Source organism: Pelophylax lessonae, assembly GCF_965119305.1.
Source record: "Pelophylax lessonae genome assembly, chromosome: 8".
In the NCBI taxonomy this organism is placed as follows: domain Eukaryota; kingdom Metazoa; phylum Chordata; class Amphibia; order Anura; family Ranidae; genus Pelophylax; species Pelophylax lessonae.
The window spans coordinates 207,665,721-207,692,776 of record NC_138775.1 but is presented as its reverse complement, the minus strand read 5'-3'; the positions used below and the strand labels follow the sequence as shown (position 1 = coordinate 207,692,776).

The window sequence follows — 27,056 nt, the reverse complement described above, 5'->3', positions numbered from 1 at the left end:
ACGTATAGACTATGCCGCAATTTAATTTTTGTCACCTTCATGGGTGTATATTGAATAGCGGAATAGAAAAAAAGTATATAAAAGGGTGTATCTCACACGTACAGACTAGGCCGCAATTGAATTATTTTCACCCGCATGGGTGTATATTGAATAGCGGAATAGAACAATAGTATCCAAAAGGGTGCATTTTACAGACTATAACGCAATTTAATTTTTGTCACCCGCATGCGTGTATACTGAATAGCGGAATAGAAAAATAGTATCCAAAAGAGTGCATCTCACACGTATAGACTATGCCGCAATTTAATTTTTGTCACCTGCATGGGTGTATATTGAATATCGGAATAGAACAAAAGTATATAAAAGGGTATATCTCACAGGTACAGACTAGGCCGCAATTGAATTATTTTCACCCGCATGGGTGTATATTGAATAGAGGAATAGTTCATCCAGGAGGAAACTGCTTTGCAGGTTTTCTGGGAGTGCCCCTTTGCAGAGAGCCTGTTTAGGGCCTTGGAACCTGAACTTAAGGACTTTGTACCGCAGACTGCCATCACACACTTTGGCGTGCTAAATGGATTATTTGGTGGAACTTTTTCCCAAGAGGACATTGACAACGCCTGGCAGGTTCTGTGTTCCTTTAAGGACGCTTTATGGTGCGCCAAAAAGTGTCTTATCTACCAGCGAGAGAGGATGTCCATTGAGGACTGTCGCAGACTGGTCCATAGTCTGCTCAGAGACTATAACCTAATGGATCTCATGGAGGAAGAGGAGGTCTAGCGATTTCCCCTTCCCCAACTCTCCCTTGTGTGTTTTTGTCCGTTCAATAAAGCTTCGGGCTTGCACTTCTCCACCTCCCTTTCCCCCACTCTTTATTGTTTGTGTGATTCACGTTTGTCTTTTTGTAATGTGGCGGTACACTTTATTTGCACACATAATCTGATTAGTAGGGTGTAGGTCCTTGGGACTGTCCCTGAACGTCTTGGGGGGGGGGGGGGTATGGATATGGCCTTTTGGCTTGGTTCACCCACCTAGTACTTTGCCAGTGTAAGTACACCAGTCCCTGTCAGCAGCCTTGCGCCCCAGGGGATCAGGGTCAGGGTCCTTCCTCTTTCGGGAGGAGGACCATGTGTACACCCTGTGTACTTTTTTATGCACCCGCCGGGTGATAGTCTGAGTGTGTTCACACACCACGGGCTTATAAAAGAAAACCGGCTGGTGGTCCTGGTTTTTGTGGCGTGCCGACAAACCTTTTCCACATTTCATACATGCTAACCCTGCTCTCTGAGGTGCCGGCGGTGCCCTGGGTGCGTCGGTGACCTACTCCTCCTCCTCTGCCTTTGCCTTGTGCTTTCAATGACCTGCTGTCATGTGGAAATGTCTTCTCAACCTTTTGGCTAAGATCAAGTGTAGTATCAGTTGTTATAAGTTATACAGTGGGGGTGCTGTGATGTCATTCTGCCTGACCAAGATTGGGTGGCGGCTATGGAAACCTGCTGGAGTGATGGGGGCTTGGAAGGTTTGATGTGTGGCCCTCAGGTTCCTTCCTCCTGGGGGGGGGGGGGGTGGTGATGGGTCTCTCTTCGGGAGAGCACCCCTGACCTAGTATTCGAGGTGGCTTCGGCTACCATGAAGAACAGGGTTCTGCCAGGCCTTCTGGCTAGGCAGATCATGGAAACCCTTCAGTCTCCCCGTCAGGAGACTTGCCAACCAGTAATCAGCACAAGTTAGAATGTGGGCAACTTGGCGGTCTTTGCGCAGACATTGCAGCATGTAATCGCTCATGTGTGCCAGGCTGCCCAGACGCAACGAAAGGCTGCCCTCTGTGGAAGGTGTATTGTTTGTGTCCTCTGTATACCCCCAGCCACGCACCAGTGATGGCCACAAGCTGGCCTGGGTGCCACCCTGCTGTGAACATGGTTCATCCTCCTCCTCCTCATCCTCATCCATCATCCAGCAATTTTTCAAAAAGGTATACAAGTGGGATAGTAACGCTGAGAACAGCGCCATAGGCACTGTCCATGTTGGTGGAGTACTCGAAACAGCGCAACAAGGCACACAGGTCTCGCATGGAAGCCCAGTTATTGTTGAAGTGGTGCTGTTCTGCAGAGCGACTCACGCGTGCGTGCTGCAGCTGAACCTTCGCTATGGCCTGCTGCTGCTCGCACAGTCTTGCCAGCATGTGCAGGGTGGACTTCCACCTTGTGGGCACGTCACATATGAGGCGGTGAGCGGGAAAGCCGAAGATACGCTGCAGCGCTGACAGGCGAGCAGAAGCAGGGTGAGAACGCCGAAAGTGCGCACAGATGGCCCGCACTTTCTGCAGCAGCTCTGACATATCGGGGTCATTTTTAAGGAACCTCTGCACCACCAAATTCAGCACATGCACCAGGCAAGGGATGTGCGTCAAACCAGCTAGGGCCAGAGCTGCTATGAGATTTTGCCCATTATCGCACACCACCAGGCCGGGCTTGAGGCTCGCTGGCACCAACAACTCATCGGTCTGCTGTTCCATGCTCCTCCACAACTCCTGCGTGGTGTGGGATTTTTAACCCAAACAGGCAAGTTTTAAAACTGCCTGCTGTCTTTTACCCCTGGCTGTGCTGAAGTTTGTGGTGAAGATGTTACGCTGACCGGGTGAGGAGGCGGTAGAGGATGAGGAAGCGGAGTAGGAGGAGTTAGGAACAGGAGGCAAACTGAAGCACCCTGCAGTCCTCGGCGGTGGAAGGAGATGCGCCAAACAAATTTAAAACGTGTATCTCACACGTACCGATACAGACTATGCTGCAATTTAATTTTTTTTACCCCAAAAGGGTGTATATTGAATAGCGGAATAGAAAAAAGTATATAAAAAGGTGTATCTCACATGTACAAACACAGACTAGGCCCCAATTTCAATTTTTTGTACCCTAAAGGGAGGATGGGGAAGAGGAAGAGGAGGACTTCGGAACAGGAGGCAAACTGAAGCACCCTGCAATCCTCGGCGGTGGAAGGAGATGTGCCAAACAAATTTAAAAGGTGTATCTCACACGTACCGATACAGACTATGCCGCAATTTAATTTTGTTCACCCCAAAAGGGTGTATATTGAATAGCGGAATAGAAAAAAGCATATAAAACGGTGTATCTCACACGTACAAACACAGACTAGGCCCCGATTACAATTTTTTGTATCCTAAAGGGAGGATGAGGAGTAGGAGGAGTTCGGAACAGGAGGCAAACTGAAGCGCCCTGCAATCCTCGGCGGGGGAAGGAGATGCGCCAAACAAATTTAAAAGGTGTATCTCATGCGTACCGATACAGACTATGCCGCAATTTAATTTTTTTTATCCCCAAAAGGGTGTATATTGAATAGCGGAATAGAAAAAAGTATATAAAACGGTGTATCTCACACGTACAAACACAGACTAGGCCCCGATTACAATTTTTTGTACCCTAAAGGGAGGATGAGGATGAGGAAGAGGAGTAGGAGGAGTTTGGAACAGGAGGCAAACTGAAGCGTCCTGCAATCCTCGGCGGTGGAAAGAGATGAGCCAAACAAATTTAAAAGGTGTATCTCACACGTACCGATACAGACTATGCCGCAATTTAATTTTTTTCACCCCAAAAGGGTGTATATTGAATAGCGGAATAAAAAAAAGTATATAAAATTGGTGATTTTTCAATAGCACATGTGAACACAGCAGTGTCTTATGTTTTATGTCACGGTCAGCAGCAGGCTATGAAGGGAAAAAAAAAAATTCCCCTTTAAATTTGTAATTTTTAAATAGCAGATTAGAACAGCACTGGGTAGTAAAATATAGCTGAACGCTGCACACAACCGACTGATAAAAATATATTTTTTCTCCCTCCTCCTCAGTGGGCTCAAGTGAGGGCAAAAAGATTGTTCACTGCACCACCCCCCACACAGCAAAATCGATGTAGATTGCTAACGGACGATTGTTCTGTCCTGTGTCTCCTAATCTCTCCCTGCCTACTCTCTCCAGCCTGTCCCTAAAATGCTTTTCTATCTTTCCCTGCCTACACTCCGACCTGTCCCTACATTCTTTTCAGCCACAATGTTTTTTTTCCCTGTCTCTGTCCCTAATCAGCAGCAGCCAGCACCGTTGTGTGTGCTCTCTTCCTACACTAGAACAGACTGACGCGCACCGCGCTGTGTCTCTAGCTTATAAAGACTTGGGTCACATGCTTTAGCTGGCCAATCACAGCCATGCCATTAGTAGGCATGGCTGTGATGGCTTCTATGGCACTCCAGTTAAACGCTTGTTGATTGGCTGTTGAAACCGTGCCATTAAAACCGCGCCATTACATACAAAACAGGAAATAAAATTACCGAACACGGATTTTAAACCCGAATATACAGTAAACTGAAGCGTCCTGCAATCCTCGGCGGTGGAAAGAGATGAGCCAAACAAATTTAAAAGGTGTATCTCACACGTACCGATACAGACTATGCCGCAATTTAATTTTTTTTCACCCCAAAAGGGTGTATATTGAATAGCGGAATAAAAAAAAGTATATAAAATTGGTGATTTTTCAATAGCACATGTGAACACAGCAGTGTCTTATGTTTTATGTCACGGTCAGCAGCAGGCTATGAAGGGAAAAAAAAAAATTCCCCTTTAAATTTGTAATTTTTAAATAGCAGATTAGAACAGCACTGGGTAGTAAAATATAGCTGAACGCTGCACACAACCGACTGATAAAAATATATTTTTTCTCCCTCCTCCTCAGTGGGCTCAAGTGAGAGCAAAAAGATCGTTCACTGCACCACCCCCCACACAGCAAAATCGATGTAGATTGCTAACGGACGATTGTTCTGTCCTGTGTCTCCTAATCTCTCCCTGCCTACTCTCTCCAGCCTGTCCCTAAAATGCTTTTCTATCTTTCCCTGCCTACACTCCGACCTGTCCCTACATTCTTTTCAGCCACAATGTTTTTTTTCCCTGTCTCTGTCCCTAATCAGCAGCAGCCAGCACCGTTGTGTGTGCTCTCTTCCTACACTAGAACAGACTGACGCGCACCGCGCTGTGTCTCTAGCTTATAAAGACCTGGGTCACATGCTTTAGCTGGCCAATCACAGCCATGCCATTAGTAGGCATGGCTGTGATGGCTTCTATGGCACACCAGTTAAACGCTTGTTGATTGGCTGTTGAAACTGTGCCATTAAAACCGCGCCATTACATACAAAACAGGAAATAAAATTACCGAACACGGATTTTAAACCCGAATATACAGTAAAGTTTTTGGGTCCGTGTCCGGGTAACAAAAATCCAATTATCCAGTACGGACCCAAATAATACAGTCCGTGTTCGCTCAACCCTACTCAGGAATACTTCCAGAAAACATTGTCGGTGAACACAATCCACCGTGTCATTCGCCGTTGCCAGCTAAAACTCTATAGGCCAAAAAAGAAGCCAAATCTAAACATGATCCAGAAGCGCAGGCATTTTCTCTGGGCCAAGGCTCATTTAAAATGGACTGTGGCAAAGTGGAAAACTGTTCTGTGGTCAGACAAATCAAAATTTGAAGTTCTTTTTGGAAAACTGGGACACCATGTCATCCGGACTAAAGAGGACAAAGACAACCCAAGTTGTTCTCAGCACTCAGTTCAGAAGCCTGCATCTCTGATGTTATGGGGTTGCATGAATGCATGTGGCATGGGCAGCTTACACATCTGGAAAGGCACCATCAATGCTGAAAGGTATATCCAAGTTCTAGAACAACATATGCTCCTATCCAGATGTTGTCTCTTGCAGGGAAGACCTTGCATTTTCCAACATGACAATGCCAGACCACATACTGCATCAATTACAACATCATGGCTGCGTAGAAGAAGGATCCGGGTACTGAAATGGCCAGCCTGCAGTCCAGATCTTTCACCCATAGAAAAATGTCATCATCATAAAGAGGAAGATGCAACAAAGAAGACCTAAAACAGTTGAGCAACTAAAACCTGTATTAGACAAGAATGGGACAACATTCCTATTCCTAAACTTGGGCAACTTGTCTCCTCAGTCCCCAGACGTTTGCAGACTGTTATAAAAAGAAGAGAGGATGCCACACAGTGGTAAACATGGCCATGTCCCAACTTTTTTGAGATGTGTTGATGCCATAAAATGTAAAATCTATTTATTTTTCCCTTAAAATGATACATTTTCTCAGTTTAAACATTTGATATGTCATCTATGTTGTATTATGAATAAAATATTGAAGGTTGAAACTTCCACATCATTTCCTAGAATTTCCTTAAGAATAATTATATACAAGTTATTGTTCATTTTATCATATTTATACACAGTGATCCTAATCCAAAAACTGACTTTGCCACCTGTAGCAGCATAACTAGGAAAAAGCTTGAATAATACAAATGAAAAGGAGTAAATCTTACAAAGAATAACTTTACATATGAAAACATTTAGCTGTTCCTGGAATAAAGAAACAAATGATTACTTTAGTCAAACTAATTATAAGGCTGAGGACTACTAAATATTGTAATCAGGTAGGACAAAATAAGTTATAGCCAACCCAATAAGGGACCTTGCTCACCGGAGCTTACAAGCTAATATTAGAAATTAGGACTCCAATTAGCTAACTCACCCTCCTCTATGTGCTACAAAAAGCACATATATTAGGATGTAAGCACTATCCTTACCAAGCATCACTCTTCACTATTCGTTTTAGAGAATAAGAAATAAATATACCGTATATACTCGAGTATAAGCCGACCTGAATATAAGCCGAGGCACCTAATTTTACCACAAAAAACTGGTAAAACGTCTTGTCTCGAGTATAAGCTTAGGGTGGGAAATGCAGCAGCTACTGGACCACCACGAGACCCAAAACAGGGGCTGTGGGCATGGTGCAGGAGATCCAGGGCTGTGGGCATGGTTCAGGAGATGCAGGGCTGTGGGCATAGTACAGGAGATGGTACAGGCATGGCACAGGAGATGGTACAGGCATGGCAGAGGAGATGGTACAGGCATGGCACAGTTGATGGCACAGGCATGGCACAGGATATGGTAAAGGCATGGCACAGGAGATGCTTCAGGCATGGCACAGGAGATGGTACAGGAATGGCACAGGAGATGTTACAGGAGATGGTACAGGCATGGCACAGATGGTACAGGCATTGTACAGGAGATGGTACAGGCATGGCACAGAAGATGGTACAGGTGATGGTACAGGCTTGGTACAGGAGATGGTTCAGGCATGGCACAGGAGATGGTGCAGGTGATGGTACAGGCGAGGGTACAGGCATGGCACAGGAGATGGTACAGGCATGGCGCAGGAGATGGTACAGGCATGACACAGATGGTACAGGAGATGTACTGCTGCGGGCATGGTACAGGAGAATGTCTTGTACCATGCCCGCAGCACTCCATCTCCTGAGGAAATGCAGGGGCTGCAGAGGAGTCTCACTAACCTGTCGGTGAGGCACCTTACATTTAAAAATGGCGCTGCCCTGTGCCAACACATCACCGCACATGCGCCGTCTGCCCAGGAATAGCCGAACGTGTATGGCCTTTCCTGAGCGGCAGCGGCGCATGCGCACTGACCAGGGAAAAGGTAAGTGAGATCGTGTCTCAAGTGTAAGCCGAGGGGGGCTTTTTTAGCATAAAAAAAATGCTGAAAAAGTCGACTTATACTAGAGTATATACGGTAAATTTGGAGTTCCCTTTTACCAAAAAAATAAACCCTACTGCTATATTTGTTAATATTATTAAGTAGGCAAATATATATAAGGATGACTATATACAGTACATAGTACTGTACAATAATAAAAAAAGGACATGACAAAATAATAAACAATAAAAGTTATAAGGGAGAATAATGACCCTACCTAAAAGAGTGATACGCTAAATATAAAATGCACCTGTCACTACTGGAGTCCATAATATAAAGGACAGAATACCAATTAGAATCTACACGTTACATACAATAGAGACCTATTCCCATCATAGACATCTCCCTTTTGAAGCAAAAACTAAAAAATGTAACACATGTTTAAGAATAAGAAATTATTCTGAGAATTTTGCTCAGCTGTTAAAGGCGGAAAATCAATATAAAACTCAGAAATATTTAACTAATACAGTCTAGTAAAGTTTCTGCCCAAAATCACCAGACATAACCCCCCCCCCCCCCCCCCCCCACACACACACACACACACACAAACCTACCCCTTAGAGAGATACAAAGTACTGAGATGAACTGTCACAAAAGTGATTTAATGTTGTTTTTGCATGAACGTGCAGACAGCTATTTTTAAAATGGTGGCTATACCTTGTATAAAATGGTGGAAATCATTTCATCCTTTATACTCCTACACACATACTGAAAGAAATACATTATCTTGTCTAACGTGTAAAACTTGCAACTGTAAAAAACATTTTGAGCATGCCATGCGTTACATTAGCAGCACTGACTTTGTTTACAGATTCAAGTTAGGCTGGGATTTGTGGTTCCACAACAGATGGTGAGAGAGCTGCTACAGCAATGAGATACAGTGCATTGCGAAAGTATTCAGCCCCCTTGAACTTTGCAACCTTTTGCCACATTTCAGGCTTCAAACATAAAGATATAAAACTGTAATTTTTTGTGAAGAATCAACAACAAGTGGGACACAATCATGAAGTGGAACAAAATTTATTGGATATTTCAAACTTTGTTAACAAAAAAAAAAATGGAAAAATTGGGCGTGCAAAATTATTAAGCCCCTTTACTTTCAGTGCAGCAAACTCTCTCCAGAAGTTCAGTGAGGATCTCTGAATGATCCAATGTTGGCCTAAATGACTAATGATGATAAATAGAATCCACCTGTGTGTAATCAAGTCTCCGTATAAATGCACCTGCACTGTGATAGTCTCAGAGGTCCGTTTAATGCGCAGAGAGCATCATGAAGAACAAGGAGCACGCCAGGCAGGTCCGAGATACTGTTGTGGAAAAGTTTAAAGCCGGATTTGGATACAAAAAGATTTCCCAAGCTTTAAACATCCCAAGGAGCACTGTGCAAGCGATAATATTGAAATGAAAGGAGTATCAGACCACTGCAAATCTACGAAGACCTGGCCGTCCCTCTAAACTTTCAGCTCATGCAAGGAGAAGACTGATCAGAGATGCAGCCAAGAGGCCCATGATCACTCTGGATGAACTGCAGAGATCTACAGCTGAGGTGGAAGACTCTGTCCGTAGGACAACAATCAGTCGTATACTGCACAAATCTGGCCTTTATGGAAGCGTGGCAAGAAGAAAGCCATTTCTTAAAGATATCCATAAAAAGTGTTGTTTAAAGTTTGCCACAAGCCACCTGGGAGACACACCAAACATGTGGAAGAAGGTGCTCTGGTCAGATGAAACCAAAATCGAACTTTTTGGCAACAATGCAAAACGTTATGTTTGGCGTAAAAGCAACACAGCTCATCACCCTGAACACACCATCCCCACTGTCAAACATGGTGGTGGCAGCATCATGGTTTGGGCCTGCTTTTCTTCAGCAGGGACAGGGAAGATGGATAAAATTGATGGGAAGATGGATGGAGCCAAATACAGGACCATTCTGGAAGAAAACCTGATGGAGTCTGCAAAAGACCTGAGACTGGGACAGATATTTGTCTTCCAACAAGACAATGATCCAAAACATAAAGCAAAATCTACAATGGAATGGTTCACAAATAAACATATCCAGGTGTTAGAATGGCCAAGTCAAAGTCCAGACCTGAATCCAATCGAAAATCTGTGGAAAGAACTGAAAACTGCTGTTCACAAATGCTCTCCATCCAACCTCACTGAGCTCGAGCTGTTTTGCAAGGAGGAATGGGCAATAATTTCAGTCTCTCGATGTGCAAAACTGATAGAGACATACCCCAAGCGACTTACAGCTGTAATTGCAGCAAAAGGTGGCGCTACAAAGTATTAACTTAAGGGGGCTGAATAATTTTGCACGCCCAATTTTTCAGTTTTTTATTTGTTAAAAAAGTTTGAAATATCCAATAAATTTCGTTCCACTTCATGATTGTGTCCCACTTGTTGTTGATTCTTCACAAAAAATTACAGTTTTGTATCTTTATGTTTCAAGCCTGAAATGTGGCAAAAGGTCGCAGAGTTCAAGGGGGCCGAATACTTTCGCAAGGCACTGTATATACACAAATAGTATTTAAGTGATCATTACGGTCACCTGCACCATCAAAACATTTGATAATCCTATGACTATAAACTGCAGTATTATTTATGCCAAATTGGACGATCAGCCAAATGCAGTATTTCAGCAAGAAAAATGATTAATGATTATAGAATAAACAAACCCTCTTTCAGTTTAAGATATTTTTTTCCCAGAAGCAGTATGCTAGATACAAGAAATGGGTGAACTTTGTGTGGTAAATTTCCTAAAACAACAACTCCCTCAGCCCATTAATTTAACCACTTAAGCCCCGGAAGATTTTACCCCCTTAATGACCAGGGCCTATTTTGCGATTCGGCACTGCGTGATTTTAACGGAAAAGTGCGCGGTCGTGCAATGCTGTACCCAAATGAAATTGATGTCCTTTTTTTCCCCACAAACAGAGCCTTCTTTTGGTGGTATTTGATCACCTGTGCGATTTTTTGATCATGCGCTATACACAAAAAAAGAGCGACAATTTTGCAAAAATAACAATATTTTTCACATTTTTTTATATGAAATCCCCCAAAAAATGTAAAAATCTAAATTTTTTACATTTTAGGCCAATTTGTTTTCTGCTACATATGTTTGGTAAAAAAAAAATCGCAAAAAGCGTATTTTGATTGGTTTACGCAAAAGTTATTGCGTTTACTAAGAGAAAGATTTTTGTCATTTTTATTGTTTTTTTTTTTTTAACGAGTAAAGGCGGCGATCTGTTTTTTTTTTTGCAGGACTGCGACATTGCGGCGGACAGATCGGACCCTTGACTGACATTTTTGACACTTTTGGGGTTACCAGTGACATTACTACAGTAATCAGTGCTATACATATGCACTGTTACTGTAAAAATTACACTGGCAGGGAAGGGGTTAACTTTATTTGAGAAGGAGAGGTTAAGTGTGTCCCTAGGGGTGCGCTTCTAACTGTGATTGGATGTGGCTGTGTGTGTAACAGCAGAGATCAACGGTCCTACATAGCAGGACCGAATGATCTGTGCTGTTACACCGTGGAGAATGACAGGCGGCTTTGCCTTTCTCCCGGTGTAACCGATGATCGTGAGTGAGCGGCGGACATCGGGTCTGCTGCTCACACGCGTGCGGGGGGTCCTCCAGCAGCGTGTGCTCGCTCCCTAGAGCCTCACAGGCTAGCGACGTAGACCTACGTCACTTTGCCTGTGAGGAGCTGACTGCCGACGTAAATCGTTGTTAGGCAGTCGGCAAGTGGTTAATGACACTGTCAAGCTGAGGTACATATTCATAAGAATATAGCTTGAGGTGATTGTAGCCGTATTAGTGTACTTGCGACAGAGACAATTGAGTACTGTCTGTGATACTTTTTTTTTATTTGAACTTGTAGTATGGGCCTATAATATTCATAAATGATTTACAAAGAACTTGGTATCAGTTGTTATTAACTATGATAGTTGATAAGGTCATCACTTGTATGAGTGTGTGTATATATATGTGTGCACACACACACACATTTCTCTACCGAATAGCTTTCTCTACTGAATAGCTTTCTCATTCCTGCATACATTGACCTTTTCTGACCTCACAGATGGTCATATTGTCTCGGAAACCGTTGGCTATTCTTTTGTTAGAACTGGATAAAACCAACTTATTGGCGCCTTTTTAAATTATATATACTATACACACAAGAGGTTTATCAGAACTTCTTCCAGGACATACCAGTGAATTTGTGCCTGGACATAGCAAAGACTGTCGGTTTCTAGAACTTTTGATTGACTTCAGAAGTTGGGGGGTTCCCTGGATTGAAACTGAAATTATCTGTATTATCATCTGTATTCCATCTTTAATCAAAGCTAAGTAAATCTTTTTATTACTTTTACTACTTGTGTGTGTTCTTAATTATTATACTTCAGCCACATATCTTGAAGGGTAAATATATTGAGCCTGCCAATAAATGAATATATGTAACATGGAAATTAACCCTTTGTTACATAAATGGCGCTGTGAGCAGGATATTTTATCCCCTTCAGTGCTGGTTTGAAGTGCAGTGATTAATCCTAGTAATATTGCTGTGAATTGTAATGCTTTATGAGAATTGGGAAACTGTATTATTATTGTGTACTGTGATAGGAGGTTGCTAGCTTTGTTTTGGTGGTTTTACAATGTTTAAATGGATAAACAGAAAGGGGGTAGAGAGTCAAAAGAACCCCATCCCAGAGTGGGCAGATTCTAGACACTGGTCTACTCTGGCTCTTGAATTGATCAAGTATCAGGATGCAATTAAAGTGGAAGACCCCTGCCATTGTCTCCTGAATCTGGATTTGTCCCGACATTCGAAATCGGAACAGAAAGCTGCATCTATATTAGGATGGATATTTTTGCAGGCAATCAATGAGACAAAAAAGAGGGAAGCTGTTGAGATGGAACTGCAGGCAGTAACAGATCAACTTCAAATCCTAAAGGAATGTTTTAGATCTTCCGGAAAACATAGGGAGGAAATGGAAACACAATTTTCAGAGTATGTAGTGAGATCCATGAATAAGCAACTTAGGAAAAAAGGGAGGAGATTACCGGGAAATAATGCTGCAGTAAAAGTATGTACCCTGGTTACTAGGGGTGACTGGGTGGAATTAGCATATTGGTCGGGATCAGACACAGATGAAGAGATTGAAATTGTAGAGGAGTTAGAAGAAGGCAAAGCTCGTCCTATTTTGTCTAACAGAGAGGCTGTTGGTTTAGGTAGTATGGCTAAGAAACTGAGAGTGAGACTTTATCTGCGCAGAGCTAGAGACATTACTGTTGTTTTCTCTCTATTGCATCTGATAAGAGATTCTATAGTCTAAGTTCATGACACTCCTAAAGAACGTATGGATTTAACTCCTTGGCGCACAATTGGAGACGGAATTCACAGGCTGCGAGAGTATGGGTGTGTAAGTGGATTGATTGCAGATCCTCTAGTAGAAACTTCTACTGTGCATGATAATTGGACAGGACCTGATATGGCTTTGATCACGGCACATATGAGCAATAAGTTGCTGGCTGGTGCTCCTTCACACTTAAAAGCTCCATTGTTTACAATGTTAAGTGCTATTGATGCAAAGAAGGACAAGGTGCATGAGGCAGCTACTTTACTGAGACAATTAGGAGAGCTGGAAAGGGTCGGAGACAGAGTTAAACAAAGGAACGAGGAGGAGAAAAATCCTGTAGGGAGGCTGAAGATTACACGAAAGCAGTTATTTTTAGATCTTTTGCAGAGTGGTGTACCAATATCAGATATTGATGGCATCGCAACAAGTTCTCTATTAAAACGATGGAAAGATTTACAATCACAAGGGAAATTAAAATCTAGCTTGCCTAAAAGGGAGGCAACCAGTGATGTTAAGGATGTCCTTGTTTTTCCTTCTGCCCCTCCTATGGAGAGAAAGCCGAACCCTATGGGGCGGCAGCAGAAGAGTTTATGAAACACAAAAAGAAATTTGGAAGCAGAGGCTGGGAAGTGCCCACTCCTTTGGAGTGACAGGAGGGTGTATCCTCTGTGTCACTGGTTCAAGTTAACATGCTGAAACCAGGGGATCATCGCCCATATGTATCAGTGGCAATATATTGGCAAGGATAACACAGACCACAAAAAGTTACTGCCCTGTTAGACACTGGAGCTGAAGTGACTTTGTTTCACAGCATCAAAAGTAAAAACCATACAGGGGTAGTGGCAGTTGAAGGGCTGGAAGGACAACACACATGGGCTCACAAGGTGTACTGCAGATTGCAAATTGAAAAAGGCCCCATTTTTAATGCACAAGTTCTAATATCTGAGCTACCTGATAACATACTGGGAATGGATATTTTGAGGGGTGGGACCATCCAAACCGATGCAGGTGTGTTTTCATTTGGTAACTCAGTGTGTTCTTTCTTTGTGTCTGCAGTAAAACCTATCATCAGGGGACATACCAAGTGGATGCCAGTGTAAATTCCTCCGCCCAAACACCCTGTCAATCTTAAGCAGTACCGCATACCTGGAGGACACCAAGAAGTGACTGACACAATACAAGCCTTGCTGGATGTAGGAGTATTCAGGCCTCTAGTGAGCCCCTTTAACTCACCTATCTTTCCTGTAAGAAAACCGGATGGAACTTATAGGATGACCATAGACTATCGAGGGTTAAACAAAGTGGCTCCACCTCTTGCAGCTGCTGTCCCAGATATTGTGTCACTTGTAGAGACTATTTCTCAAACCGCTGGAGAATGGCATGCAGTGTTGGATTTAGAGAATGCATTTTTCTCAATAGCTATTGATGAGGAATCACAAGATCAATTTGCTTTTACCTGGGAAGGAAAACCATATACAGCCACTGTTGACCCTCAGGGCTACTTACATAGTCCAACAATATGCCATGGATTGGTAGCCAGGGATCTGGCTATGTTACCAAAACTGGACTGTAATTTATATCATTATATTGATGATATCATGATCTCTGGTAATATAGAAGGACAAGTAAGACAAGACTTGACTACAGTGCAAGCTCATATGCAGAACAGAGGATGGGCCATTAACCCTACAAAGATTCAAGGACCAGCTATGAGTGTCAAAATTCTAGGTATGATTTGGTCTGGGCCCATCAAGACTATTCCGCAACCTGTATTAGACTCTATTGCAGCATCGAAGCCTCCCAAAAATGTGAAAGAGGCTCAGAGTTTATTCTGTTTACTGGGCTTTTGGAGACCTTTCATTCCTCACTTAGGCCTGATTCTCTGGCCAATCTACAATTATACTCGGAAAAAGACTGTATTATTAAGGGGACCGGACCAGCAGTTGGCACTAGACAATGCCAAGAGACTGTAAGAACACATCACTCATTAGGCCCCTTGAAACTAGATCAGCCTTTCATCCTAGATGTGACTTCAACTGAACATGGAATGTCGTGGGGTCTGTGGCAGAAAGGCCCAAATCTGAGGGATCGGAAGATACTATTGGGATTCTGGTCCAAACAGTTCACTGCTGCACAGAGAAAGTATAGCCCTTTGGAGAAGCAGTTGCTGGCTGCCTATACTGCTTTACAACATGTGGAAGCAACAACAAAGCAGCAGTCAGTGACAGTGAGGACTGACCTACCAATTTCTGGGTGTGTGAGACAAGAAGGCTTTCAAGCTCATACAAGTGTGGACACCTGTAGGGGACTTTTGCAAGTTTATGCTACTAAACATGTTAATCAGAAGACAACCTTAAAACGTATGCAATTGTTGACACAGCATTACGGCGTGCCTCAAGAAATCCAATCAGACAATGGCACACATTTTACGGTGCAAGCCGTTAAACGATGGGCAGAAGTCCATGGTGTAAACTGGGTATTTCACATCCCCTATCATCCACAAACAGCAGGTTTGATTGAGAGAATGAATGGTTTGCTTAAAGGGCAAATAAGAAAACTAACACCTACACACACACTCAAGGGGTGGGATAAGGTGTTACAAGAAGCAGTGTACATGTTAAACAACAGATTGGTAGGACAGAGCACTCCTATTCAGCAAATGTTGGGAAGTGGTGTTGAAAGTTCAGGAGAATGGATAGTGACTGTAACTACCAAAGGTTCAACAATTCCTGTAACTCAACCCATATCAGTTACAATGCTCCAAGATGCGTAAGTAGGAGAGGGTGAGGGGGGAATTAAATCCTAGCCCTGGATCTCACATATCAGTACCCACTGGCATTTTACAGTTAGATCCCACATGTGATTTGCAGTTCATTCTAGACTCTCAGTTGACTGAATGGTGTGAGTGGGATACATAAGTGAAAAAAGATGCACTGGGAGAATATTGTGTTACCATAGTACCTTTAGAAATAGGATGTCTGAAAAAAAGGACAACAAATAGGACAGATAATAATACCAAAACATCTGCAGGTACAAGGAAAAATGTATTTTGCCCAATTAGGGACCAAGGTGTGGGTAGCCCCAAATGTAGCTGAGAGGGGAAGAGTTAAAGGAAGGGAGACATTGTGGCCTGGGGACCTGGGTCCACAGCTTTAGTTTTAATTGAACTGGAAGACCAACCTATTTATGTTCCTTTTCACAGACTGTTGCTAATGCCATGAGGACTTTGCTTTGGCTTCAGATGATGACCAGCCTTGTTTTCAGTGGAACAGCACAGAAGAACTTTTTCCACGACACTCTGAAAGCAACAATCCATGTTTTTAATGTTACAAACTGTGAACAAACACCACATGCCGCACCTGAGGGCATACCATTATATTGACTACCAGTTAATATTAGCTGGTTGCCTTTGGACGATCCTTGAAGAATATCAATAGTGAATGTGCTTAATTTGGGATGAGTGTTGCTCCCATATTTCAGATAGTAGTGAAAACATCGAATCAGAATTAACAGAGGCTCGAAAAGCTGTTAGTAAACTTCATTCTATCTCTAATGATGGGATATTTGCTTGGTTTGGTCAATTGGGGCAACGAGTGGTTATGTATATTGCATGGTTTATTTTATTAGCATTAGGAATTTTTATTATAGTCAAGATTATTTTGTCTGTATTAGTAAATGTACAACATCTACTAATGAGGCATTACCTATACGTAAGTCTGAAGATTATGTCTATGTAGTATGGGTCTATAATATTCATAATTGATTTACAAAGAACTTGGTATCAATTGTTATTAACTATGATAGTTGATAAGGTCATCACTTGTATGTGTGTGTGTGTGTGTGTGTGAATATATATATATATATATATATATATATATATATATATATATATATATATATATATATGTGTGTGCGCACACACACACATTTCTCTACTGAATAGCTTTCTCGTTCCTGCATACATTGACCTTTTCTGACATCACAGATGGTCAAACTGTCTCGGGAACCGTTGGCTATTATTTTGTTAGAACTGGATAAAACCAGCTTATTGGTGCCTTTTTCATTTATATATACAAACCACACAAGAGATTTATCAGAACTTCTTCCAGGACATACCAGTGAATATGTGCCTGGACATAGCAAAAACTGTCGGTTTCCAGTCCAGTTCCACTGTTGATTGACTTCAGAAGTTGCGGGTTTCCCTGGATTGAAACTGAAATTATCTATATTATCATCTGTATTCCATCTTTAATCGAAGCTAAGTAAATCTTTTTATTATTTTTACTACTTGTGTGTGTTCTTAATTATTGTACTTCAGCCACATAGCTGAAAGGGTAAATATATTGAACCTGCCAATAAATTAATATATGTAACATGAAAATTAACCCTTTGTTACAGCACTAATATACAACTTTTCAGGACAAGCTTTCAGGGTATGTCTCCTTCATCAAGATCCAAGCAGTATTGATTCACAAAATATTTAGCAGAATGGTAAAAAAACACAATCTCTAATCCAAAGGAAAAAAAAGAGAAAACCAAAACAAACATAAACAAATAAGTGAATATATAAACACAGTGCTATAACAGTGAACTATATTAAATTAACTTATGTGACTGGTGATCTAAAGTGTCCAAAAAATTATTATACATATGAATATATCACACAATATAAAGCAATTGAATCAAATAAATGAAATATAAGTGTCCAAATATAAGTGTCCAAAAATAATTCAGTGCTGCCAGCACCAACAATCCACTTTATATACTTGAAACAGAAGTGTGCTCCCAGGTGCTCAATAAATGTATTCCACACGTACCCCACACGTGAATCCACTTACCAAATGTTATGGACCCCTATAGGCCTTATGGTCTTGGGGTCTAGCAAGCTTAAAGGTAAGCGGATGAGCTGGGTGCCTTCAGATTACTCTTCAATAGACATATGCATATAAGCATAAAAAAGCCAATAGTTCAGTACGTTCCAAATAGAATGTAATTTATTGCACAATTTAGGAATTACACTCACATTTTAAAATAGAATACAAGCCTTAATATTAAGGCTTGTATTCTATTTTAAAATGTGAGTGTAATTCCTAAATTGTGCAATAAACTACATTATATTTGGAACGTACAAGCATAGTTAGTGAGATAAGACAGAGGGAGAGCTATAGACTGGGGGGGAAGGTGGGGGTGATAGTCACAGAGGGGGTCGTAAAACTGTTGAATAACGAGTAAGGAAACCCATATCTAAATTTAGGCTGTTATTTTTTGTGTCAAAAAATCATCATTCTTAGTTCAAAAGTTTTCCTTTCCTGGAAAGTTCTGAAATTCCCTTTAAGAACTAAAACATTGAGGTCTTCTATAGTCTGGTCCAGTTGTGAGAAATGATGTCCCACAGGTGTGCAGAAACTATCTTCTTTATGTTCCTTGATGGTATGTCTGTGCAAATTCATCCTCGCTTGCAACTTCTGTCCTGTTTCGCCTACATAAGATCCTTTGCTACACCTTTTGCATTGGATGAGGTACACAACATTACTGGAGGTGCAGTTGTAGGATCCTGTTATATTGAAGGTCCCATTTGTGTGTGTGTGACACTTTTAGACAGATTAATCTGGTTGCACAGTTTGCAGCGTATTTTATTGCAGGCTTTGCTCCCATTATTTGTGATTTCATAATCAGAATGAAGTTTCCTGCTGATTAGTAAACGTCTGAGGTTGGGTGGTTGTCTGAAAGACAGTATTGGAGGTTGTTGGAATATTCCTTTCAGAGTTTCATTCTCTGTTATGATGGGTTGTAAATCTTTGATTATCTTTCTTATCCCTTCTAGTGCTGGATTGTATGTGGTGACTAGAGGTACACGGTTATTTGTTTTTTTCTCTTTATATTAGAGAAGATTTTCTCTTCAGGGTTTTCAAGGCCTTGTTTATGCTGTGGTTGATGGTTTGGTCTTTGTAACCTTTCTTACTTAAACATCTCAAAACACTAGCAAACTCTTTATCTCTGTCTTCTGGGTCTGAACATATTCGGTGGTATCTGATGGCCTGGCTGTGTATGATGGCCCGTTTAGTGTGTTGGGGGTGAAAACTGGAACTGTGGAGATAGCTGTATCAGTCAGTCGTTTTCCTGTATATTGAAGTATGAAGCTTGTCATCCCTGATGTATACTGTGGATGTATACTCCACAGTATACATATTTCATCTGAGCAGTGCTTCATCTGAGCATTACACTCTACATCCCCTTACAAATCGCTTGTCTCAAGACACGAAAAACTGCTAAGCCCTGATTACCACGGCAATCAGGAATGTCTTAACCTGATCCAAACTCAGCTAGTGCACAGTCAACACAGACAGGCATAATAGATACATGTATATATATTACAAAGATGGTACATACCTTTTAACTTTGTTAAGAAATGGAGCTCCAAAACTTTTACCTTTCCTGACAATTCTAAACTCATGAGTATTGTTTTACACCACAACTATTTTGTTCTATTTATCTTTGCAAATACAATAAAAAAATGTACCTTTTTCTCCTAGTAACTCCATATCAGTACTCATCCTAAAAAAATATTTAAGTTAGGCTTTCCATGGGTCTGACAACCCCAAAGCCGCTTGCAGGTGGATTGCCAGTCAAGGATCCCAGCATGCATGTAAATTTAAAATTAAATTTAAAAATTTTTGACCATATAATTACATGTGGTACAAAATTATTGGTTCCTAACATCTACGTCATTGTAACTAACCATAAATCTGACATCTGTCATATAACCAAACAAACTTATTCAATCCCACAATTCCTATATGTTTAATAAAATAATTGATAACTGTTTTTGTCTATAGCTTTACCCATTTAAAAAAATTGTGTAGAGACAGTATGGCACCCAGTCATGTTAAATCAAACCCTGCTTGTTTTGGTAAGACTTCACCAACTCAAGGATAACATATTTACGGCTTTGGGAAAATGAACTAGCAATCACACCACCTTATGTGTTAAATGCCTTATAGTTTTTAACCATACAGTCCTATATGTGTGTATTCATATATTGGTTGCATAAATAGGCAGTTAGGCACTATATTGATTATATATATATATATATATATATATATATATATATATATATATATATATATATATATATATATATATACACAAAGCTAACTGCTTTATTTAATATTGTCTAACTATATATATATATATATATATATATATATATATATATATTATCTCACAAAAGTGAGTACACCCCTCATATTTTTGTAAATATTTTATTATATCTTTTCATATGACAACACTGAAGAAATGACACTTTGGTACAATGTAAAGTAGTGGGTGTTCAGCTTGTATAACAGTGTAAATTTGCTCTCCCCTCAAATAACTCAACACACAGCCATTAATGTATAAACCGCTGACAACAAAAGTGAGTACATTCCTAGGTGAAAATGTCCAAATTAGGCCCAATTAGCCATTTTCCCTCCACAGTGTCATGTGACTCATTAGTGTTACAAGGTCTCAGGTGTGAATGGGGAGCAGGTGTGTTAAATTTGGTGTTATCGCTCTCACTCTCTCATACTGGTCACTGGAAGTTCAACATGGTACCTCATGGCAACGAACTCTCTGAGGATCTGAAAAAAAGAATTGTTGCTCTACCTAAAGATGGCCTAGGCTATATGAGGATTGCCAAGACCCTGAAAATGAGCTGCAGCAAGGTGGCCAAGACCACACAGCAGTTCTCCAGGACAGGTTCCACTCAGAACAGGCCTCGCCATGGTCGACCAAATAAGTTGAGTGCCTGTGCTCAGCATCATATCCAGAGGTTGTCTATGGGAAATAGACGTATGAGTGCTGCCAACATTGCTGCAGAGGTTAAAGGGCTAGGGGTCAGCCTGTTAGTTCTCAGACCATACACCGCACACTGAATTCAATTGGTCTGCATGGCTGTCGTCCAAGAAGGAAGCCTCTTCTAAAGATGATGTACAAGAAAGCCCGCACACAGTTTGCTGAAGACAAGCAGACTAAGGATACGGATTACTGGAACCATGCACTGTAGTCTGATGGTATCAAGATAAACTTATTTGGTTCAGATGGTGTCAAACGTGTGTCGCAGCAACCAGGTGAGGAGTACAAAGACAAGTGTGTCTTGCGTACAGTCAAGCATGGTGGTGGGAGTGTCATGGTCTTGGGCTGCATGAGTGCTGCCAGCACCGGGGAGCTACAGTTCATTGAGGGAACCATGAATGCCAACATGTACTGTGACATACTGAAGCAGAGCATGATCTCCTCCCTTCAGAGACTGGGCCACAGGGCAGTATTCCAACATGATAACGACCCCCAAACACACCTCTAAGATGACCACTGCCTTGCTAAAGAAGCTGAGGGTAAAAGTGATGGACTGGCCAAGCATGTTTTCAGACCTAAACCTCTATTGAGCATCTGTAGGGCATCCTCAAATGGAAGGTGGAGGAGCGCAAGGTCTCTAACATCCACCAGCTCCATGATGTCATGATGGAGGAGTGAAAGAGGAATCCAGTGGTAACCTGTAAAGCTCTGGTGAACTCCATGTCCAAGAGGGTTAAGGCAGTGCTGGAAAATAATAGTGGCCACACAAATTATTGACACTTTGGGCCTAATTTGGACACTTTCACTTAGGGATGTACTCACTTTTGTTGCCAGCAGTTTAGACATTAATGGCCGTGTGTTGAGCTGTTTTGAGGAGACAGCAAATTTACACTGTTATACAAGCTGTACACTCATTACTTTACATTGTAGCTAAGTATCATTTCTTCAGTGTTGTCACATGAAAAGATATAATAAAATATTTACAAAAATGTGAGGGGTGTACTCACTTTTGTGAGATACTGTATATATATATATATATATATATATATATATATATATATATATATATAGAGAGAGAGAGAGAGAGAGAGAGAGAGAGAGAGAGAGATACTATTATTCACAATTTTTTTTTTCCTTGTTTGGTTGTGCTGTTTTTTCATATACACCTAACATGTCGTGCTTTAAAATTGCGCACACTCGTGGAATGGCGACAAACTACGGTCTTTAAAGCATAACTCTACTTTTGTTGAGAAAAAAACATATCCCTCTGGGTGATCTCTGTACATTACAAGGATTTTAACAAACTTTATTGCAGATTCTTACCTTTTGCTATTCTGAAGAAATCACTGTTTGTTCCTCTGTGCTTAGTGGGTCTAATGGCAGTGGTTTCATAATTATCTGCTAGATTTGGCAGCTGCAGGGCTCTAATGAGGAAATCTTCTGGGCCTGCATCCCTTTAGATGTGATCCTATTAGGAGTATCGCAACAAAATTGACATTTTTGTTGCAGGGGATGCCAGAAATCTGACTTGTATCTTAGGTAGACTTCTGGGAAAATTGGTGAGCCAATCACACAAGCAGGAAATGATGGTGTGGTCAGTACACATTCTGTGTATAGAACACCTTCAGGTAGCCATATTGCATTGAATTTTCAGAAAATTACAACAGCTGCAGATTAAAAAGGAAAGGTAATTTTTAATAACATTCAATTACAATATGATTTGTGTCGCAATTGTAAATTCTATATTGTTTTTTCTTTATTTGCTATTTTTTTTCCCCACGAAAGTGGAGTTACCCTTTAGAAATCACTATAGGCAACAGTTTAAAAATGTTTTACAGTTACCTGTTTAGAGTTACAGAGGAGGTCATGCCCTAGAACTATTGCTCTCACTCCAATGATCACGGTAATACCTCACATGTGTGGTTTGAACACTGCTTACTTACATATATGTATGCTTCCGCGCACTTGACTTTTTTTTTATTTTATTTTGTATTTATTTTTATTATTTTTTATTACTTTTACACTGTCCCTTTACATTTTTTTTAGAATTTTAAACCCCTCCTCTGCACTTAAAAGTATTCAAAACACCAAGATCTGTGTTTTTGAATACTTTAGATTTTTTAAAACTGGCATGTTGGCTCCTGAGTAAAACGAAAGTGGTGTCATTAGTCATGATGTCACTTCCTGGTTACCATATCTGAGATCCGATACCTTTTGTGTGCAGCAACCCCCCTCAGCTCCTCTAAACTAACCGGAGCCCATCTCAATCCAACGATGTTGCACGAGAGATTCGACTGCCCGTGACTCTTCCTCCTCATTGGCTGAGACATCAGCTAAGTGTCATTGGCTCCCGCTGCTGTCAATCAATGTCAGTAAGCCATTGAGGAGAGAGAGGGGGCGGGGCCATGATGTAGCTCCATGTCTGAATGTATACACAGAGCTGCAGCTCGGCATGGGTGCCCACATAGCAAGCTGCTTCCTGTGGGGGGCACTCAATAGAAGAGAGGGGCCAGGAGCACCGAAGAGGGACCCGAGAAGAGGAGGATCAGCGCTGCTCTGTGAAAAACCATTACAGGAAAGTATAACATGTCTGTTATTTTGAAAAAAAAAATCATGAGACTTTTGTTTGGGTCCCTGGCCAGCTGGTGGATGTGCTGGCTGGTCACTCAGGTCTCCCAATTGGATGGGATATCCTGGGTGAATGGTAGAGTTGGACAGGAGGGGGAGGGACATCCCCTCCCGCTGCTTGTAGCAACAGCTGAGCGGTTGCTTAGCCACATCGGTTTTTATGATAAGAGAGCCAACCTTCAGCTCAAAAGTATAGTTCTGGTGGTTAATGCTGAGTTCCAGTTATGTACATATTAGCACAGGTACATTGGTCCGGCCTTGACTTGGGCTAATTATAGTTACATAGTTTGTGAGGTTAAAAAAAGACATCAGTCCATCCAGTTCAACCTATGATGTGTGTGTGTGTTTTCTGTTAACCGTACATTGAGTACCCCTGTATGTTGTGGTCTTTAAGGTGCCCAATTATGCATGTGTTATACCTGGCCAATCCCTATGGAAGCTGGAAATCACCAGGCATTGCTATTTCAATAATCCCCACTAGTTTCTGGGTCCCATGCTGAGTGACCACCCTCCTTTGTTCACTTAGCATTAAGGCAGCCTCTCGACACAGGACCCAGAAGCTAGCGGCAGTCACTGTAGTAGCAGTATCTACTGAAGTGTATATGTTAAAAAGGAGGTAAGTTTTATGATTTGCAACACTTCATTAGTTCAATTATCACTCCTAAATGCAACAAACTCTTTAGGTGGTTAGATTGCGTTTGTAGATTATGTTCCCTCATTAAAAGAAATATATTTCCAATATATTTAGAAAAAAAAAAGTTATATACACTATATCACCAAAAATATTGGGACTCCCGCCCTTACATGCACATGAACTTTAACCACTTTAAGACCGGAAGGATTTCCCCTCTTAATGACCAGGCCCTATTTTGCGATTTGGCACTGTGTTAATTTAATGGACAATTGCACGGTCGTGCAACACTGTACCCAAATAAAATGTATGTCCTTTTTTTCCCCCACAAATAGAGCTTTCTTTCGGTGCTATTTGATCACCTGTGTGATTTTTACTTTTTGCGCTATAAACAAAGAAGTGCGACAATTGTGAAAAAAAAATCTATATTTTTCACATTCTGCTATATAACATTCTCAAAAAAAAAATGTAATCAACATTTTTTAACATTTTAGGCCAATTTGTTTTCTGCTACATATTGTTGGTAAAACAAAAACACAATAGGTGTATTTTGATTGGTTTGCGCAAAAGTTATCGCATCCACTAACTACGGGAAAGATTTATGTAATTAGTATTGTTTTTTTTAGTAGTAATGGCAGCAATCTGTGATTTTTAGCGGGACTGTGACATTGCAGCAGACAGATCTGACCCCTGACTGATATTTTTGACACTTTTGGGGGGACCAGTGACATTACTACAGTAATCAGTGCTAAAAATATGCACTGTTACTGTAATAATGACACTGGCAGGGAAGGGGTTAACATTATGGATGATCAAGGGGTTAAATGTGAGCCTAGGGGAGTGATTCTAACGTTGGGGGGGCGGGGCTTCTGAAATGACCATAGAGACATGTGATCCTATATAGAAGGATCACATGGGCTCTATGATCATTGCAGGGAGAAGAACGGTCAGCTGTGTTTACAAAAGCTGACCGTTCTTCTCCCTCAGCTGGGAAGGATCGCAGGTGTCAGACGGCAATCGGAGCGGCCTGACACAGGCATCGGGAGTGCACCGCCAGCGACGTGCGTTTGCGCCTAGCCTCCTGAGAGCGAGCGACGTATACCTACGTCGCTTTGCCCAGGAGAGGCTGCCTGCCGCAGTATATCTGCGGATCTGCGGTGGGCAGTCGTAGAGTGGTTAATGGCATCCCAGTCTTAGTCTGTAGGGTTCAATACTGAGTTGGCCCACCCTTTGCAGCTTTCCCAGCTTCAATTCTTCTGGGAAGGCTGTCCACAAGGTTTAGGAGTTTGTCTATGGGAATGTTTGACCATTCTTCAAGAAGGTCATTTTTGAGGTCAGGCACTGATTCGGACAAGAAGGCCTAGTTTGTAGCCTCTGCTCCTCTCTAATAGTTACCTGAGCCTATCTCAATCCAGTGATGTTACACGGGAGACTCAGCTGCCTGGGACACTCCCTCATCATTGGCTGAGACAGCAATGAAGCGCCATTGGCTCCCACTGCTGGAAGGGGGGGAGAGGGGGCAGGGCCGGGTCATGGCTAAGTGTCTGAATGGACACTGGAAGCTGTGGCTTGGGTTCCTCCATAGCAAGCTGCTTGCTGTGGGAGGGTACTCAACAGTGGGTAGAGGCCAGGAGCTGCATCGATATGAGGGCCTCAGCAAGCATCCTCTGCTTAGCGCTGAATTCACTCGAAAGAAGGGAGGAGCCAGGAGCTCCAGCGAGGGACCCGAGAAGAGGAGGATCTGGGCTGCTCTGTGTAAAACCACTGCACATAGCAAGGTTAGTATAACATGTTTGTTATTTTTAACAATAACCCAGAGACTTTGGCATTATTTTTTTCACCTGATGATCCTTCCAGTATTACACTTCCTGTCCTAGGGTGATATATCAAACTCGCTGTTATACCAAGTTTTAAATGATGTTTATGCAGTTTAAGTGTAAGTTCACCTTTACAGAAAATCTGTAAGGTGAACTTACACTGGACTCCCTCTACATCCCCCCCGGTCCCGCTATACAGGAGTCCGGCAATCACCCGCTGTGAGACATCGGGTCGCCGCTTTACCAGTCTGGGGATTTGAAACCCCTGCGCTCTCTTCTCCAGCACTGAAAGGATGGGCTAGGCAGGTTCTGATTGGTCCGCGCCGGTCATGTGATCAATTGAAATGCCTCCTATCTGTACACGCTGAGAGGTACATATAGGTGATTAGGCTGTGAAAAATGTAAATCCCTAGACCAGTGAAGCGGTGACCCAATGTCTCACAGCAGGATATTGCGGGACTCCTGTATAGCGGGACCAGGGGAGGGGGGGGGTCCAGTGTAAGTTCACCTTACAGATTTTCTGTGAAGGTGAACTTACCCTTTAAGTCTAAAATCCAGGTATGACTTTTTGTACAGTTACATCCAGCTTGGTTTCCCCTCTATTGCTATTCTAGGGACAACTTAAATTTTGGATGTTTCCTCACTTTCCTTCTTATTGACAATGGGCATTGGGGCAAATACAAATGGTTGAATCTCCGTAGCAAGGACACAGAAGTTCTAACAATTTCCTACTCTTTCCAAAACAATTGCTTTTGATAGACAGCAAAGCCTAACTCTACACATTTTTTTTTGTTTTGTGGTGGGAAAGAATTAAACTTTCTGTAAAGTTTTTTTTATTTTTGTCTTTGACCCCATTCTGTGTTGTCAGAACAGGAAATGGGACAAGAGATTGTCAGCAGTACAGGAAGGCAGAAACAACAAGAAAAACATCAGCCTCTGTTTAAAACCTTTACACAACAATAAAGATCTTAATTTTTTGCCACATGAAAGCTGAAATAGTGAGATGGTTCCCTTTAATGTGACCAGCTTAATATATTAAATATATTATATATATTTAATAATACTTTGATACATTTAAACATTTTGTAGATTTTTTTTCAATCTGTATTTTCAATTAAAGTACAGGTTACTGGGTTTGTTCATTAAACATTAATAC

The 27,056-nt window shown here is 41.6% G+C and overlaps 1 pseudogene across 1 annotated transcript; it reads left to right on the top strand.

The window, feature by feature from the left end:
• The first annotated feature begins 12,286 nt into the window (after window positions 1-12,286).
• LOC309561654 lies at window positions 12,287-13,968 on the top strand (annotated as a pseudogene). The gene has a single exon. The product of its transcript is annotated as an uncharacterized misc_RNA (transcript).
• Window positions 13,969-27,056: the final 13,088 nt, after the last annotated feature.